Source organism: Medicago sativa, chromosome 4 (genome assembly GCF_051527215.1).
Source record: "Medicago sativa cultivar Bolivia chromosome 4, Bolivia_mono, whole genome shotgun sequence".
Lineage (NCBI taxonomy): Eukaryota > Viridiplantae > Streptophyta > Magnoliopsida > Fabales > Fabaceae > Medicago > Medicago sativa.
The window spans coordinates 96,634,890-96,652,813 of record NC_140752.1 but is presented as its reverse complement, the minus strand read 5'-3'; the positions used below and the strand labels follow the sequence as shown (position 1 = coordinate 96,652,813).

General features: G+C 32.3%; 1 long non-coding RNA gene across 6 annotated transcripts; it reads left to right on the top strand.

The window, feature by feature from the left end:
- The first annotated feature begins 1,749 nt into the window (after positions 1–1,749).
- LOC146934267 (uncharacterized) lies at positions 1,750–16,657 on the top strand. Of its 6 annotated transcripts, none has more exons than XR_015007725.1 (12): positions 1,750–1,937; positions 2,147–2,219; positions 3,752–3,814; positions 4,407–4,488; positions 5,821–6,013; positions 6,294–6,354; positions 6,756–6,841; positions 8,013–8,082; positions 14,292–14,423; positions 14,993–15,047; positions 15,434–15,515; positions 16,390–16,657. It is a non-coding gene; the product is annotated as an uncharacterized LOC146934267 (long non-coding RNA). The 6 variants fall into 6 exon arrangements; XR_015007723.1 differs by having other exon boundaries at positions 4,407–4,492; XR_015007722.1 differs by having other exon boundaries at positions 3,704–3,814.
- Positions 16,658–17,924: the final 1,267 nt, after the last annotated feature.

The window sequence follows — 17,924 nt, the reverse complement described above, 5'->3', positions numbered from 1 at the left end:
TCGATCGATCCATTTTTTTCCTTCCATTTTATGATCTCTCACGTTCATATTGTCTCGCTTTTCGTTTCTTTTTCCTTTCAACTGTTTTAAGTAATTTTGATTGTGTTTTTTGTGAGATATCGTCGGTTACGATTTCTGAGTTATCACCGATCTAATATAAACTGCATTTAATGTAAATGAATTGAATTGATCGAGTGTGAAATGATAATTATGTGTGTTTTCACAGTACTCGAGAATTTCTTCAATAGATTTATTTTTATAATGTAATGCTAGATGAATCTCAATTAATTGTACTTGCAGATTCTACTATTCTGAGAAACAGGTTTATTGAAAACACATGGAAGTTTGAAGTTTTAAGCATAATTTTATTTACCGAAGATCCGACCCTCTCCGGTCAGATTTCGACTCCCACCTTACACCTTTTAAAAAAAACTATCACCATAGAAATAACCCCCTCTATCTATTCTACAAATCCGAGAATTGAGATGAAATAAGCATATAATTGGTTAAAATTCACTCAAAGTTATTGATGGGGAAAATGAGAAACGTGAATTTTTATTTAAATTTTTGTAGTTTACAATTTTTTTTTATATGAATTTGGATGGATTTAGTTTCTTATTTAGAGTTAGGGTATTGACTAACATTTATATATGTTCGAGTTAGGGTTTGGGAAATCACGCTGCATCTTCCATATCTGTTGTGTTGTACCTTTTTATTTTTATTTATTATATTTTCTATTTTGCCTAAAAGAAAAAATCACAAATTTTGAAGAATTTTTTAAAGGGTTAAATATGTTTTTAGTCCTTACACTTTGCGCCCATTTGAAGAATAGTCCTTACATTTCATTAAATATTTTTAAAATCCTCACATTTTCTCTCCGTTATCAAAATTAGTCTCTGGTGTTAATTCTCTAACGAAATGTTGATGTGACAGTTAGTTGGTCCCAATTATTTTAAGGTTAAATATGTTTTTGGTCCCTACATTTTCCGTGACTTTGAAAAATAGTCCTTGCATTTCAATAAATGTTTTTAAAATCCCTAAAATAATAAGGACAATTCTTCAAAGTCATGCAAAATGTAGGGACCAAAAACATATTTAACCCAAAAATAATTGGGACCCACTAACTCCCAGATCAGCATTTCGTTAGAGAATTAGGAGCAGAGATTAATTTTGATAACGGAGATAAAATGTGAGGATTTTAAAAACATTTAATAAAATATAGGGACTATTCTTCAAAACACCATAAACTAATTTTGATGACGGAGATAAAATGTGAGGATTTTAAAAACATTTAATAAAATATATGGACTATTCTTCAAAGGGGTGCAAAATGTAAGGGTTAAAAACATATTTAACCCATTTTTAAATTCTAATGTACTCCCTCCTTCCCGGAATATCTGACCCATTTACTAAAAAAAAGTGTCCCAAAATAACTGAGTCATTTCAATTTTCAATACAACTTTCATCATTTCCAATACAATATAACTCTAATTAATACTACTTTCATCATTCCCAATTCAATATATTCCACTTTCCCCTTTATTTATATATTTTTCTTAATCAATGTGAAAAACCAAACTGACTTAGATATTCCGGAACTGAGCGAGTAATAGTTAAAGACTTGATTTCTTATTTTATTCAAAAATGAGAAAAAAATTAGGAGCCACACACATTCCTTTCATTGGTCACGTGACTCACTCACCTTTTCGGATACCTTTTTCTTTCTCTTCTTCCTACAGCCATACATTCATTCTCATTTAACACAGAATGAGAAAGCAGATAAGCTCTCTTCTCTCTTCCAACATCAGAGTTGTAGCCTTGCATGCCAACCGTTCGACCTCCATTTAAGAACACAATCACCACCATTGTTCTTCTCTCATCTAGATTTTGCGATGGTGGAGGACAACAGACATGCAACGCCACCGAGGATCGAGATGGTAAAAACTCACTCAAAGTTATTGATTTTATTTTCAGTAGTTCACAATTTTTTTATCTGTATTTGGATGGGTTTAATTTTTCATTTGAGTTAAGAGTATTGACCAACGTTTATATATTTTCGAGTTAGGGTTTCATAGAAGGTTTTTATTTTAATGTTTTTCAGAGTTTTGATTTCTAATTTGATTTTTTGTTGATGTTTCTTCAAAAGACGGAGGATGAAGCATTGTACAAGAAGAACGACACTTGTAAATGTACTCAAATTAAAGTATAAGCCTCTGCATGTGAGTTTTGTAGATTTCTATTTGTTTTGAACATCTATGTATCTTGGTTTCTTATTGATCTATGAAATTTAAATTGGTTTTTTCAAAAAATCTTAAGTGTATGCTAAATGGGCTAATCTGCTTTGTATGATAAGTATGCTTTTTGTAATGAATATTCATCCACCTCAATGTCTCAATTTTTAGTAAAGGCTTTTTGTTCATAAATTTGTATTAATGTGGTTGGATATGTATTGGTGCCATATTTATATGTATTTTTCATATTGTTTCTCATGTTATGTAGTCATCACTTCCATTCATGCACACAAGTTGCAATAATTATCATATAGATGCATTTTTTAAGAACAAGCCTTTACTAAAAATGTTAGTATTTTCCTAACTAACCTTGTCAATTTACTGATCTAATATTTAAGAACATGAATTGAGCCGCTACTGCTATAAAATAATTCAAACAAAGCTAAATCTCACATTTTTTTTACTTTTTACTTCCATTTCATACTTTATCGTGATATGCCTCTGTTGATCTTTATTCCTGGAGTATTATGTTTGATATCGTTTCATACTTTCTCATGATATGTTTTTTTTAATTTTTATTCCTGGAGTATTTTGTCAAAACTAAATATCTACTTTATGTCAGTTTATTTTCATTTGTATCTCTTTGGTCTTTAGAACTTTGAAGTTTCTAGCTTTCTCATGTTTTTTATACTTAATTTGTTGTTTTATGGACTAATAGAAAAAGGGTTTAAAGTCACAAATGCTGCAATTTGACAGAAAAATAAAGCAGGCCATGTTAAATATAGAGCTACATATATATGGAAATAATTCTGTCATGGAAGGAGCAACCTGTTTGATGATTACCACTTCAAAAATCAAATTAATGATACTCATATATGAATATATTTCATAAAATGTATAAGCTTGCATATTTTTTCTTTGTAGAAACACAAATTGACTGTGTCAAATTGGTCGAGAATAAGATTATGGGCAAATAGTAACATATCAAAGGCCAATCAATACAAATGATGTAGAAGAAAATTAAAAATATATGGAATGCATTGACTAATCAAGTATGTATATATATAGTAATATGCAATAGCAACTTGCAGGTCCGCATTTTTAGGCAATACCAATAATAATATGAAATAGCAGTACCGACTTGCAAATTGCAATCTATGGCAACGATACATAACACATGCCATTTAAATCAACTCGCTTTAATAATCAACCCTATTAGTAATAAATATAACCGAATACAATTACTAATTTAATGACCTAACATTAGTGGAAGCTACTTCGAATTTTTTTCACTTATTTGTTCACAAAATTGAATTTGGTCAGTCCTTGTCATGTGTTTACGTTATCGATGTCATGGTTTCTTCCCAAAATCAGTTGATTGTGAACATGAATATGGTTCTAATTTGAAGTTGCTAGAGTGAAGAACTTGAAGTTATATTAAATTATTAAATTTCAATTCCATACTGATCAAGGCCCATTCCTTACATGTGATGGTGGCGGCTGTACTATCGTTGCAACAGAAAAGTCGCATCCAACATCAGAGACTAAGCACAGCAGAAAAATCGCCTTCAACATCAGAGCAGGTATTTAACCTTCTGCTTTCTGGTAAATTGGAAGTCAATTAGTTCCATTTAAAATGTGATGTTTTTACAAACTCCACCATGACAGTCTCTATCAATTTAACAACATTATTTTAAGGATTTTTAAGATCTTATGTGAAGTTATTTTACGATGGCAATCCTATTTTTAAGACCTCATTGTTCATCACTTTTATTTGCTACATGTTGGGTTTTGCCAAGTCTATACTTCTAAAATGTAAACGTTTCTGTACCTGATGAAAATTGAAATTATGTTTCAAATTGGTAAACACGTCCTTATGCATCCGATGAAATCTAGATACGAATAGTATTATTCATCATTTGGCAAAACCCAACATCATTTGTAAATGTTACATGTTGGGTTTTGCCATGTATATACTTCTAAAATGTAAATGTAATCTTGTCCCTTATGCCAATTGTCATAGAATAAACTATCCTTTATTAAGCTTGATGAGTAGTTCTTCAATAATCAATTTCTCCTTTTACTGTTTTATTGTATCTTGCTTGTTTAATTTCATTTTTGTTTTGTTTTAATATTTAATATGTTTTGTTTCTTGTTTGATTGTTTGTTTGTTAGTATTGGATGTGGTTGAGTTTGGGGAGCTGCTAGAAGCAACAGTTCTGCAAGGAGTCAATAGTTAGACATGATGAAAACAAAGGCATGTAAGTTTTCCTTTTCTATCTAATACCTCTTTTTCTCTTATTAGATAAGCATAACCAACCCTTTCTAAAAGAATTGAGAAAGAAAGAAGATTGTGTTCTGAATTAATATGTTTAAAGAATGCATAGGGATTTCTTTTCCTAATAAAGTCTTTTTTCCATATACTTGCTATACAACTTCGAAATTTTAAAAAGCTAGGTGTAGAAGTGACTTGTGAGCATTTAAAAGGTGAATACACAAAGAACTTCCAAAAAAAATATTTTGTTTTTAAAATGCTTACATTTGCCTCCTCATTAAGATATTATAACAAGGGTATCCAACTGCAAAAAATGAAGAGGATGATAGAAATTTTATGAATACCATTAAATGATAAGTTAAAAAGTGAAAAGCAATTGTTGTTTTTAGTTTTGGTTATCATTTTGTGAAAAAAAATCCAGCTTTGCATTAGAATTTATTAGTTTGAGTTTAAGTATAACTTCTGTATAGTTTTTTGATTTATAGAAAAAAAAATCCAGTTTTAAACCTAATTTCTTGGGTTTGAATTTTAGTTTAAGTTTTGTATGATAATAAATACCATAAAATGATGTATAGCAGAATAAAGAGGTTAATCTGTATTGGATAGTTGGCTGTTTTAAACAATCTCTCCCAGACATATGCAAACCTTCAAAGCTGCATATGCGATTCTTCCCGTGGACTTGGACTTGATTTGAAGTTGACTCTCAATGAGTATACATTGTAAAATGCTGCATCAATTTTTGAATCTTCTTATCCAGAATACAACTGATGAAATATGATACTTGGTTTGAGTTCAAAAGTGAAAACTGAGATGTGCGAGTTACATTTGAGCATTCATAGGTTCGGTCGTGTAGGTTTCTTGTGCTGTGCCTAAAATTGACATGATTTTTTATAAATTAGTAACACTACCCTAAAACTTATGCATATCTTTCCATAACAAAAAATACTTATGCATATCTTATTGGTCTTATTGAACTGTTTAAAATATGTACACCGAGCTTATTGTTCAGTGCTGTTTTCTTAGTATTGTATAACCATCTTCTACTTTGATTTATAACACATTATAATTCTTAATCCTATTTCTTGTATATCTTGCTTCCCTAACGTGCAATTACGAATGCATTCTTACTCTATTGGTTGGCTTATGATACTGGGATGTCAGTGGCTCAATTGTTCATTTTAGAATTCACAAATAACTTTCAAGTATTGATCTGGAGGACTTCTAATCCTAAAGAACTCTTTGAAGTATTGATCTGCAGGACTTCTGATCTTGTTTCTTAAGCTAATGTGAAAATCTCTTTGAACTATTGATCAGCATGAAGATAAAAATTCATCATCAAAACCATTTGGTGGGTTTGGAGAAAACAACTATTTGAAGAAGCATATGACCGAAGGTAGTATAGCGTATATGAGAAAGCTGAAGAACTAACAGACAGAACATATTGGACTTCAATTCTTGGAGGAAATTCACAAAGATAAGGAAACGTTGCCTTATAGCAGCCATGAAGGTACTATTATTTTTATTTTAGATTGTTTTTAATCTTTTGGCTAACCTAAAAACAAATTGATTCATATATTTTTATGACCAACTCACTAAAAATTGAAACCAATAGTGAAAAAACAACCAAGTAGTCTATATTGCTTACATGAAAAGAATCAAATTAAATTTAAAATTTGTGAATCGAGAGTTTCTTCTAAATTAGGATACATCATGTAGATTCTTTTTAGTATCTCTTATGCGTTCAACTGATTGCTCTTGTTTTTTGTGGTTAATATGCACATTTCCAGGGCAGCAACTTAGTGAGTTATGATGAGAGACACCCACTTCCCCCAGCTAGATTCACATACTGTACGTTTTTCCGTCCATTTTAATTAAGTTTATTCTTTAATCAATTTACTTTGTTTTGTATTTATAGCCTAAGCATTTCTAATAGATGTGATGGGACAAAAGGCTTATTAGCATAGTGGAATAATGTAATTTTGACAACTTTTGTATCTTCTGGCCAACACTAATATAAAAAGTTCCTGATTTTAAATAATATTTCTAATTAGGACATTCAAGTAATCTTGACCCTTATGCAAATTGTCATAAGATAAGCAACAATTTATCAAGCTTAATGTATAGTTCTTCAATAATTAATTTCTCCTTATTTAGTGAATACTGTTTTATTGTATCTCGCTTGATTAGATTCATTTTTGTTTTGTTTTAATATTTAATATGTTTTGGTTTGATTTTTCTTTGTTTGTTAGCAATGGGATATGGTTGAGTTTGGGGATATGGAAGAAGCATTAGTTCAGCAAGGAGTCAAAAGTAGACATGATGAAAACAAAGACATGTAAGTTTTTCTTTTCTATCTAATACCTCTTTTTCTGTTGTTAGACAAGCATAACCAACCCTTTCTGAATGCATAGGGGTTGTGTTCTGAATGAATATATTGAAAGAATGCATAGGGGTTATGCCGTTTCCTATTGAAGTCTTTTTCCACATACTTACTATACAACATAGAAATTTTAGAAAGCTAGTTGTAGAAGTGACTTGTGAGCATTTAAATGGTGAATACATAAAGAACTTCCAATAAAACAATATTACGTTTTTAAAAAACTTATAATTGCCTCCTTATTGAGATGTTATAACTTAAACTTCTGAATTTAGAGAAGATATATAATTTACTTTATAATAAGGGCATGCAACTGCAAAAATGAAGAGGATGATAGAAATTCAATGATTTATTTGAACTATAGTCTCAATTGTTTTACCTTTGACTATGTGATAGGACCCTTTCCTTGACCCTGCGTATGCGGGAGTTTTAGTGCACCAGGTTGCCCTTTTTTTAAATTATGTGTTTCCTTTCTCATACACTTTTAAGTGATAATGGGTATAATCTACAGCATCAACATTGTATTTGGGATTCTAAATTCTTGTAATGATTTTGTAAAAACAATAGTTTTTATTTGGATTTTATATAAAAAACGAAATAAACATGTTTTGAAGGCAGAGTCGAGTATTATAAGGTGGGATGTTGTGTCAAAGCTTCAACTTGTATCTACATATAGCATAGTAATGGTAGGTTGTGATGTTTGTCAATGATGCAATATGTTTGTTCCCTGCCAGTCTTGAGGGTGGTGTTTACGCTCAAAATTGGTGATCTTTGTATTTAGTTCAAGGATAGTTCTTTATAATAAGTATCATTGGAGTAATGTTTTAATGTAATTTGCCTTTTCGAATAGTATAAGATATTTAGTTTCACCAAATTTATCAAGATTTGGGTACTTAGTATATGCCTTGTTCCATGGCCCTTTTATATGAAGGATAGTTTTTTTTAGTATATGCCTTGTTCCATGGCCCTTTTATATGAAGGATAGTTTTTTTTGTTTTGTTTCAATTTGCTTCCGTTATTATCTATTCTTCTTGGGGTGGCATTTACAAGTTCTCTCCTAGGTTACTTGATAATTAGTCATACTAAATCATGATGCTTTATTAAGCCAGAATTTGATGTGATATTTCAGTGACGTATCAAATGGACGGATGGCTACGATGGGCGTATACATATACATCTATGATTTCCTCTTTTGACAGGTCTGTTATCTATTTCAAGCCTAATAAATCATATGTTTGACCATATATATAGCAAACTTAGAGAATTTTGTTCATGACTAAATGTTTTAGTTATTAGTAGCCAAAATACGATAAATGGCAATTTCTTAATAATTTTATGATCATTCTCAATATAGACAAGCATTCTCAATCTCAATAAAGACAAGCAGTAAGGAAGGGAAATTAAAATCACTTCATGGATTTACTAATCTTGGAGGTTAACCCCTCCATTCTCCTTATTGTATATAGACTTGTTTGGGAAATTTAAAGGACTCAGAGGTATTTGGCCTAAAGAATCCAAGACTCGGACTATTAATATTTTAAAAAATTGCATACATCCCTCTCATTTATATCTATTAATCATTTTTTTTCTTGAATAAGCTAAATTAGCTCACCTAAATTGGTATAACTATTAATCATTATTTTAGAACCATTTTTTTAACTATTTATCACATAAAAGAAAATAAATTAATCGATAATAGGACCGAGTTCAATCAAGTATGACTTCACAACAATTTATGTCCAATCTTTGAGATATCAAAAAAATTCTTGATATGATACTTCAAAAATCTTGATGGAGCCATGGACAATTTTAAAATATTCATAATTTTAAAGACTTATTTGAGATTGTCTTACAAAATTAGAGACAGTTTACTCTAACATAAACTAAATACCCTTCTACATCGATCCCATTAGATTTATATGCACTCAAGTGAGATTCATGTATATTTTAATCAATAAAATAATAAAGAGTTTGTTGAAAAGTGTGATAAATAACATTTGCTAATACTTTTATCTATTTAGAATTAAATATTGAATATTGATTTTGTTCTCATAATTTTATCAAACAAACCTCTTTGTTTAAGCTAGTACCATTTACTACAAATTATTTTCAAGGCTATGTTGTTATTTATGTTGCTATTTGAAAAGGAAATCAAATAAATAATTACAGCCAATACAGTTATTTCTAAGTAGCTAAATAAAATTACTTCTTTGATTATATTTTTAAGAAATATTTTTAAATCAACAAAAAAAGAAAGATATATTTGATTCAAATTTTAGATGAAGTATATCATTGATTTAAATATTTTTTATAAATAGGATCATAGCGAATAATTACTATGACTCGAGTTTTACAAAATTTTCAATAAAATAAGGCCACATTTTTACTCATAATAATTTTAGCTTATCCTTGTGTATTTTTTTAGGGGTAGCGATGAATTATTATTTCTTTCTTGATGAAAAGCACATGTGGCTGCCTTATGTGCCTCTCTCACACGTGTCAGCATCACCAATGCTTATCTTTATGTCATTATCCATAGTGTTAATATTATGTGGTTCCCATTTGCCTGCATGTGTTCCCTTCTTACCCTTCTCTTTTCTTTCTTTTTTTCACCTTTTCCTTCTCCACCACCATTGCATCCACCTTCTCTCTTCTTTTTTCATCAACTCCGACCGCTTCATACTAAAATAAAACCACCATCATGATCCCCCCTTTCTCCTCTATAAAACTCTTATCTTTAGTTTTTAGATCTACAAACTCTATTTTTTAGACTGTCATTTCTGGTTCGTTTTCCAGCCATCACAAGCTTCCATTGACGAAACCAAGTTACAAAGTAGAACCTCCTTGATATTCACAATAAAACCCACAAATAAAAATATTAACTGGAGTATTTTCACCTCAGCTATTTGAAGGAATGTTGTTTGAGGTTTGTTTGTTCTTTTTCACTATTTTTGAGGATCTACCAATTTTTGCATCGGATAAAACAATGTTTAAATTGTCTAGAACAAAGCCTCGTTTCTTGTAAAAATATAGAATAAAAATCCATCTTCTTTTATATGTACATTTTTTTTCAACAACAACAACAACAACGCCTTATCCCACTAAGTGGGGTCGGCTACATGGATCAAATGCCGCCATAATGTTCTATCAAAGACCATATTTGGATCCAACTCATTGACCTCTAAATCTTTTCTAATGGTTTCTCTAATAGTTTTCTTAGGTCTTCCTCTACCTCTTTTAACCTGACTCTCCTCCATTTGATCTACTCTTCTTACCACGGCGTCTACGGGCCTTCTCTCTACATGTCCAAACCATCTAAGCCTATTTTCTACCAACTTTTCTACTATAGGTGCTACCCCCACTCTCTCTCTAATGATGTCATTCCTAATCCTATCATGTCTAGTCTTACCACTCATCCAACGCAACATCCTCATCTCCGCTACGCTTACTTTACTCTCGTGTTGGCTCTTAATCGCCCAACACTCCGTACCATACAACATTGCCGGTCTGACTGCTGTCCGATAGAACTTTCCTTTCAGCTTAAGTGGTACTTTCTTATCGCACAAAACACCTGAGGCTCTTCTCCATTTCAACCACCCAGCTTGAATACGATGATGTACATCAGCTTCTATTTCTCCGTCATTTTGTACTATGGACCCAAGATATCTAAACCGTGTAACTTGGGGTATGATATGATCTCCAACTTTCACCTCTAAGGTAGACCCACTTCTCCTTTTACTGAAGTTACATTCCATATATTCCGTCTTGTTTCTACTCAGGCGGAAACCGTACGCTTCTAAGGCTTGCCTCCAAGTCTCTAGCCTCCCGTTTAACTCCTCCCTCGACTCACCAAGCAAGACTACATCATCTGCAAAAAGCATACATCTCGGTGCCAACTCTTGGATGTGTTCCGTCAGTACATCCAAAACTAAAGTAAAAAGATAAGGACTTAGGGTTGACCCTTGGTGCAGTCCTATTGTTATGGGAAAATCTCCGGTATCCCCATCCTGCGTCCTCACACTAGTCGAAGCCCCCTCATACATATCCTGGATAGCTCTAATATAGGCAATCCTCACCCCTTTCTTCTCCAGGGCTTTCCACAAAATCTCTCTAGGTACTCTATCATACGCCTTCTCCAAATCAATGAAAACTAAGTGCAAGTCTTTTTTATCCGTCCGATATCGCTCCATCACGCGTCGAAGTAAGTAGATCGCTTCCATAGTCGACCTCCCAGGCATAAAACCAAATTGGTTATCCGTAACGTGAGTCTCTTTTCTTAGTCTTCGCTCAATTACCCTTTCCCATAACTTCATGGTATGACTCATTAGCTTAATTCCCCTATAATTCGCGCAATCTTGTATATCCCCCTTGTTCTTATAGATTGGAATTAAGGTGCTTCTTCTCCACTCGTCCGGCATTTTCTTCGTCCTCATAATCTCGTTGAAAAGTTTTGTGAGCCACCCAATTCCTCTATCGCCAAGACTTTTCCACACTTCAATAGGTATGTTGTCCGGCCCAACTGCCTTGCCATTACTCATCCTTTTCAACGCTTCTTTCACCTCGTGCTCCTGAATCCGGCGATAATAGTTATAGTTTCGGTCCTCCTCTCTGATGTCTAACCTGTTAGAGTCTGGTACGATCTCATATCCTTCATTAAATAAGTTGTGGAAATACTTCTTCCATCTATCCTTAATATCTCTCTCTTGCACCAAAACTATACCCTCTTCATCCTTAATACACTTCACTTGGTCCAGGTCTCTTGTCTTTCGTTCTCGTCCCTTCGCAAGCTTGTATATAGATTTCTCCCCCTCCTTGGTACCTAAAGATTGGTATAATCCTTCAAATGCTTGAGTTCTCGCATCGCTCACCGCCTTCTTAGCCTCTTTCCTAGCTATCTTATATTTATCCCAAGTTTCGGCATTTTTACACTTAGACCAATCTCTAAAACAATCTCTCTTGATCCGAACTTTACTCTGAACACTGTCATTCCACCACCAAGATTCTTTACCCCTAGGTCCAAAACCTCTAGATTCTCCCAATGTCTCTTTCGCCACCTTCTTAATCTCATGAGCCATCCTCTCCCACATATCATTAGCGCTTCCATGTGGTTGCCTGAAACCTCCCTCTAATATCTTGTGTTGGAATATCCTTTGTTTGTCACCCTTTAAATGCCACCACTTGATTCGCGGAGCCCCGCTACGGTCTCTTCTCTTTGCCCTCCTCTTAACCCTTACATCCATCACCATTACTCTATGTTGGGTAGTTAAGCCCTCTCCCGGTATGACTTTACAGTCTAAACAGATCTTCCTGTCTGTTTTCCTAATGAGAAAGAAATCGATCTGAGAACAAGAGGCCCCACTCTTGTAAGTGATGAGATGCTCCTCTCTTTTCCTAAAACACGTATTTGCTATTGTAAGATCAAAAGCCGATGAAAAATCTAAGATGGAATTTCCCTCCGCATTTACCTCCCCGAGACCATACCCCCCATGCACGCCCTCGAAACCTCTCGAAACCCTCCCTACATGCCCATTCAAATCCCCTCCTAGAAAAATCTTTTCTCCTAATGGAATATCCTGAATTAATCCTTCTAGCTCCTCCCAAAACTTTACTTTAAGGTGTTCTTCTAGTCCTACCTGAGGTGCATAAGCGCTAATTACGTTAAAGGTGTCTTGTTCCACTACACACTTTAAGGCTATAATCCGATCTCCTATCCTTTTAACATCCACAATATCTTTCTTCCACTCCTTATCCACAATGATGCCTACCCCATTTCTCGATCTAACTTCACCCGTGTACCAAAGCTTAAATCCTGAACTATCTAATTCTCTCGCCTTTTTCCCCACCCACTTAGTTTCTTGTAGGCACATAAAGTTAATCCTCCTCCTAGTCATAGTGTCTACTACTTCCAAAGATTTACCCGTAAGAGTACCTATATTCCAAGTTCCAAAACGAATCCTACTCTCATGAACTAACTTCTTTACCCGCACCCGTTCACGAAGATGTGGGAACCCTTGCTTATTTTTCACTACATCCAGGCGGCGATGCAGCGGCCCTTGCTCATTTGACACTGTACTCGAGCCATACAGCGCGTTGCTTCCGGGCAACGACCTAGCATTCACACTATTTCGTATTTGGTCCATGTCATAGAGATTCGACAAAGTTTTACGTTGGCTGTCGAGGCCTAACACAACCCTCTCCATTTTACCCGGGCTTGGGACCGGCCTTGGCAGGATTATGTACATTTTTTTTATTTGAGTAAAAATTAATCACAATTTTTTTTCTGGAAAATTTCTTTCTCTATTTTTGTCTTTGTACTCTGCCATTTTTTTAATTCTAAATTTGTTTGTAACAAAGTCTCAACTTTATTCCATTAGTTTATATTTTGTTTATTTGTGTAAAAAAAGTAGTCTTTTTCTTCTTTCTATTATTATTGTTATTATTATTATTTTCTTGGGTTAAGAAAAAAAATGTGACTCCTCTATATTTGTGATTTAGCATTTTGGTATTTTGAAGATTTTTTTTTTATTTTAAAAATCTGTCTATAACAAAGTATTTTCATCTTCTCAATATGTTTCTAATGACATGTTAATGAAGGTATGAGTTTTATCCTTTGAGTGTTAATTTTGTTTTCTACAACTTGCATTTGTTGTGTCCATATTGTCTTTGTTGATACTCATATCCCGATTCAAATGGAAATAATAATAATAAGATGATAATCTGATCTAAAGGTCTTACTCATCCAATTTCCCATGTTATGATGAGAGCCATTACACCTCGGCCAAATTTGATAAGAATTAAAACTTTAAGGATACACCTTATGCATTTGATTATTATGTGGAACATGCTTTCAAGTACCTTTCTTGGACTTTTGGTGTTGTAAATCAACGATTTTTGAATGGAATGCAAGCACTGCATAAAATGTGTTAGTTTTCTTTCTAAATGTATGTTTAGAAAAGTTGCATTTTTGGATATAATTTACTGGTGTGGGTGCTTCAAGCACTGTCTAGAATATAAATCAACAACTTGAATATAACAAGCAAGCACTGCTCAATAATAGATAAACTGCATTCTTTAATATAACATGAGAACCTTTTTGTTAAATTATATTAACACCTTGGACTTATTGCATAAAAAATAATCATATGTGCTTCAAAAATTTAAAATAATTTGTGTTAGATTCAAACATACTTTATGACTTGGCTGTAAGTGAGGTAAATTTGGGTTGTTTATCATTTTTTTTTTATTGGTGGTAAATAAGTCTAAATGGTTGAATATTCTTACATATGTTGAAAGAGAAATAACAATCTATGACACTGCACTCTAACATATTGTCTTATGTTCCTGCACTTTCTATTAACATTTTTATTTCGTGCACTGATAACTTTGTTTCTTCTTGGTTTTGGATTAGGGGGGGAGATGAACCTGACATCATTGCAACTTTCAAAGTCATTGATGGTGCCTGAAACATCAACGGTCTATGAAGTTTTTCGTCGAATGGCTGTTTGCAGAGTAGATGCTCAATTTCTAACTGATTCAAATGGTAATTTACGAACTTCTTCACTATGGAATGGATTACTTAATTATGATTTGGTGATATAGTGATCATTTGAAGAAAAAACAACTTTGCTCGCTAATATCTTGGGTTTGAGTTAAAGTTTAACTTGTATGATTCAGTAAAAATCATCTTCACATGATACAGTCATCTTGAATCATACATTTGAACACTATCATAATTATTTCATACATTCAAACAAAGCAATTATATAATGTTAGCATCCTGAATTTAGCACCAATATCAAATAAACAAACAAACAAACCAAATTTCCCTTTGTTGACAAATAACTAAAGCAATTAATGATGATTAATTCTATCAGTTTGGTAATATCTGTTGGGAATCTTTCAAGCAAAAGTTATATTATTTCCTGCTTTATGTTCTTGATAAGTTCTATTATATTGCAGTGTTGCATAACCCAATTATACTCATAGACTAATTTATGGTTGTTTAGCCTCTTAAAAGGAATGCTTACATGAAAAGAAACAAATTAAATTTAAGCTTCTGAATTGAGTGTGTCTCTTATGCGTTCAACTGATTGCTCTTGTTTTTTGCAGTTAATATCCTTGAGGGTGATGAGACAACCACTTCCCTCGCCTAGATTCACCTACTGTACGTTTTTTTCTCTCCATTTTAATTATGTTTCTTCGCTAATCAATTTACATTGTTTTGTATTTATAGCCCAAGCATTTCAAATAGATGTGATGGGACAAAAGGCTTATTAAGTTATTAGCATAGTAGAATGACAATTTTTGTATCATCTGGACAACACTAAAATAAAAAGTTCCAAATTTTAAATAATATTTTTAATTAGGACATTAAAGTAATCTTGTCCCTTATGCCAATTGTCATAGAATAAGCTATCCTTTATCAAGCTTGATGCGTAGTTCTTCAATAATTAATTTCTCCTTTTACTGTTTTATTGTATCTTGCTTGTTTAATTTCATTTTTGTTTTGTTTTAATATTTAACATGTTTTGTTTCTTGTTTCTTTGTCAGTATCTGATGTGGTTTAGTTTGGGGAGCTGCTAGAAGCAACAGTTCTGCAAGGAGTCAATAGTTAGACATGATGAAAACAAAGGCATGTAAGTTTTCCTTTTTCTACCGAATTTCTAAATGAAAAACATGAAGTCCTAATGTGATTACTAATAATATGACAAATTTTGGTTTCTCGGTAAAAGTAATATGAAAAATATGACACTTTGAAAAAGCTGCAATTCAAAGTATCATATTTACCGAAAAACCTGAAGTCTTAATCTTTTTGAAACCCATATGTTTTTTTACTTCAAAACCTGAATTTAATCTTTTAACTCTACATGAGATAATTCAACAAAGAAGCCTTTAACTCTAAATTACATGTACCTTTTTTGGACTCTTGGTGTGTTGTAAATCTTCAGTGGTTCTTGAATATTATGCAAGCATCCCTTAGAAAATATGTTACTTTCTTTTTAAATGTGGTTAGACAGATGTCATTTTATAATAAAAATTGGAATTTAAACTTGAACAATAAACTTTTCCTGGTGTGGGTACTTCAGGATGTTCAAAATTTAAATCATCAACTTAAATATAACAAATAAGCCCAGCTGAATACAAAAAATATTATAGATTGCTTCAGGATGTTCAGAATTTAAATCATCAACTTACAATTAGAGCCTTCAAAACTTTTTTGATGAACAAACATTGTCTTCACAATTTCTGCCTGCAAAGTACACCTAAAAAGGATGTATATTAGAATTAACATACATTAAAATGGTCCTAATTAGAAGGATGTATATTAGAAATATAAGGAATACCTTTGTATATCTGAGAAGCAAGAAATGAAGAGGTCAACCACTATGGTTTGGAGTAGTACACAATTTATCTCGTATTCCTTCATATTTGTTGTTGTCTCATTCATCAACTTTCTCATGTAATAGCTTTTCTAATAATTTTATCCATCTTCAAATTTTTTGCAGGGAATACAAAAGAAAAGGAAACAAATGAAAACTGATGAAGATTTCAATGACAAAGCTATATAGAGGTGGAAGGAAATGGAAATTGAAAAAGATCTGCAACGAAGGCATTGTGTATATATAGAAAAATAAAATCAAAACTTTCAACTTGTGTAGTGTTTAAAATAATGTTTTTTTGGCCATATAAGGTGGAGCGTCTGTATTGTTTGTAATATTAAACCAATTAGATGTACATTTTATATTAAGATATAATCAAACCATCACTTCCTAACAGCAGAAAGCGTTGAAACCGCAGAAAACACAGGTATTGGGGAGCGTGTTAATAGGGAATGCAGATCACATGGTCCTAAAAGAGGCAAAATCAGGAATTAAATATGTTAATAGGTGTACTTACCTATTCTTAGCAATAATGATGGGTTATTAAGCGGGCCACTCCCTATTAAAAACTCAAAACAAGAAAATTAACTCTAAATTACTCAGAAATTGCCAAATCAGCAGAACAGTTCCCTTGAAATAGCTCTATTTATATAAGGGTTTTGATTACACTATTATTTTTATTTTTTTTAAGAAATGTGCATTGCTTAAAATGGCACTTATAAGAGCATCCACATTGGTGAGGTCTTCACCATTTAAGATCCGGTACCTAATAGGCATCTCTAATGTGGAACTTTTTTTTAGGGTCTTCTAGGACTCATGGTCTTACTTAAGACCTCAATGCTTAAGTGGACCCTACATTACTTTTTTTTAAAATAATCATTGTCATTGTACTATTGCTTTTCAATTGCAATTTAATATTATAAAACAGATAATAGTGTCTTAAATAAATAGTTATTGGTGGGACCCATATAAACCTTTTGTTAGAGAGTCTCCATTGGAGTGGTTGAGTACCTATTAGGTACTATTATTAAACAATTATAAAAAAGTGATGTGTCCATGTGGGATCAGTTTAAGACCTCCAAATTGAGAGTCTCCATTGTAGATGCTCTAATGAGATGAAGAAGCACTTTCTAGATCTAAGAGTATAACAAATGAAATAATATTATTTTAAAGTATTTATATAAATAATAATGGTTTGGTTTGGTTCAATCGGTTGATACCCTTACTAATTTATTAAAAAAAACTAAGAAATTTGACTTTTAATCAAATAAATAGATTCTTTATACTACTGAAACAAGAAAACAAGATAGAATAAAAAAATAATAGTAAATAATGGTTTGAAATCACATGAACAAAACATACTTTTAAAATAAGGGAAATATTAACTTGTGCCCTTGAGGCATAAGTTAAGAAACCAAATGTAAAAAAAAATTCTTGAAAATTGTGCATTCAATGTCTAAAAAGTTTCCAAAGTTAGCTTTTCAATATAAAATTTATTACTTAATTCTATTTTAAGTTCCTTAATTTGTGCCTTAGGGCACAAGTTAACATGACCCTTAAAATAATACTACTGATTTAGTGTCAAATAAAAGTAATAATTAATAATACTAACATATAATGGTTTGGTTTGATTTACGGGTGACCGAGTTTGAATGAGTTGA